At 36.2% G+C, this 2,478-nt stretch overlaps 1 pseudogene; it reads right to left on the reverse strand.

The window, feature by feature from the left end:
* Nucleotides 1-520: 520 nt before the first annotated feature.
* Nucleotides 521-1,214, reverse strand: LOC119820672 (annotated as a pseudogene).
* Nucleotides 1,215-2,478: the final 1,264 nt, after the last annotated feature.

The following is a 2,478-nucleotide window of genomic DNA, read 5'->3' on the forward strand; positions in this document are numbered from 1 at the left end:
TGACTTACCGGGTAAAGTTCCCAACATCCATCTCTGACTCCACCCTTATTTCTCCCAGCATACAGTCTAGCTTTTCCCACCTAGTTCTGTTCTTCCCTGCCATAGACTCAAAGCAGTTCTTTATTTATAAACTAATAAAAGCAACACATAGACAGGAGGGCCTTCCAAATGATTCACTTGTACACAGAGGTCTAGCATCCATTAGCCTTCAACAGAAAGATGACTTTTTTCTTTTTTTCCCTCAGAGCATAATGGTAGTGTTGCATCCACAAATTTTGGATAAAAATGAATTTAAACAAAAAGTGGAGATTCTTTTTCTATTGTATTTTATTCAACAACATCTCCCCAAAATAGTTGAGAATTATGGTGTTGTGAAGAAAGAGACATTGAAAACAGTGTAACAGACACAAAAAGAATGGGGGAGGGGGATGACTACAACTTCCTTCCAGAGACTAAAAGAAACTTAAAATTGAAAAACTTAAATAAAATAAACATTGAATTCCATCAGTGCTCTATTGTGTTAGTCATCTTCTCTTTCATCATCCTCTCCTTCTTCCTCCTCACTATGTCTTCTTCACCTTTACTCTCTTCATTAATGTCTTCTAATCCTTCCTCTTCATCATCGTCCTTGTGATGAAATAATTTTTCTCTATCCTTCCTTGTCCATATCAATAACCCAATAGTATTACAAGGGATGTAGTCAAATATCTTCTTTGATTAATCCTCTTAACTCACCTGTGCCTACATCAGAATGGTCAGAAAACCAGGTAAAAAGTTCAATGATTCCTCATGCTGCCTCTTCCTGGAAGCCTTATTCTGCACTAGACTTGAGCATTTTGTTAAATCATTTCTAGGTTTCCGTTTGATTTTGGTGGGTTTTAAAGATGAACCATTACTTTAATTCAGATGAAATTCTTTGGAGACAACTTTGTTTGCAAAGTAATGATTCTCATCAAATAAAACTCCATTTTGTAACCTGATTTTGTATCTCCAAATTCTTTCCCTCCACTTCTGGAGAAGTAATTCAGGGCATTATTGTCCTCCTACTTCAGCAGAGCAGACGATTATTAATAATTGGTAAATGTTGTTACCCAAATATTTGGGATGTGGATCATCAATTCTGTACTCTTCTGAAAAAAAATAATTGGTAACCACTGGCCATTGAGGACAAAGGGAGCAGAAGTGTTGAGCAGGGTTCTGACAGCATTGATCATGACAGAAAGAACTTTCAGTAGTCAACTTCAGAGAAACAGCTCAGTTGATTGAAGGCATGCGGCCAACTGTGGTCCAGCTAGTCCAACAATGATTGTCTATCAAAGGATAGTCCAAGAATCCAGTATGTAGTGAAGATGACAACTAATAATATCTATCCTATGTCCACCCTTTTTACTTGACACATAATTATATCTCTTTATGTCATGCTAATATCCAAATGAAAACAATAACCCTGTCACAGTTTTATCTAATATCTAATACACACACACACAACAAACACACACACACAAACACACATATATATGTATATATATATATATATACACACACATATATATATATACATATATATATATATATATATATACTATTCCACATACAACCATAAACACATAATATGTTTATCCAGGTTATAATTATGGCTAATATACTAAAATTATACATGCATATATAAATTTATATTAGGTGACAATACCTTTGAAGGACTTTTTTGTATCTCAAAACTTAATATGATATCCAGTTGATGTTACATTATATGATAAAGATAGTCTAAAAATAAAACATACTTATATAAACACATTTTTAACAAATATGTCAATTATAATTCTTGTTTCTGCAACTTGTCACATGGTCTTAGCTAATATTTATGACTACCTTCATCTACCACCCATTCTGAAATTTCCCCATATGCAGCAAACCCTTCAGCAGGTCTTGACTTCCTGCAGGAGTGACACAACCTTCACTCTTGAAAGGTTTGTCACTCTATCATCATACCTGGAATAGGGTGTTGTAGTTTCCCACTGACTTAAATCACAAGACATGAAAACATCAAGAGATGTCCTAGATTCTCCCGTACTCCAGATATAATCTTCCTTATCTCCATTATGGAAAAGCAATCAATTTTCCCCTTGGTAATCTGGATCAATCACTCCTTCTATCACTCTTATTGTTATTCCTTTCTTATGCTCTTGGCTTAAGGGTATCAGAAGTCCGAAGAGGCCAGAGGAAAGTCAAGGCTTTCAGGTCAATAGACTGTTTCTTATGTTTCTTGTCAGGATCACCACTCAATGCTCTAGAAACCAAACTTGTAGGGTGATGTGGGAGTCCCCGCTGTGTGCTGTGATTACCGTTAATGAATAAAGACACTGCCTTGGCCTGTTGATAGGGCAGAACTTAGATAGATGGGGAGGACTGGACTGAATGCAGGGAGAAAGAAGGGTGGAGTCAGAGAGACACCATAGAGCCGCCAGAGTGAGACATACC

Source organism: Arvicola amphibius, chromosome 8, assembly GCF_903992535.2.
Source record: "Arvicola amphibius chromosome 8, mArvAmp1.2, whole genome shotgun sequence".
NCBI classification, from domain to species: Eukaryota; Metazoa; Chordata; class Mammalia; order Rodentia; family Cricetidae; genus Arvicola; species Arvicola amphibius.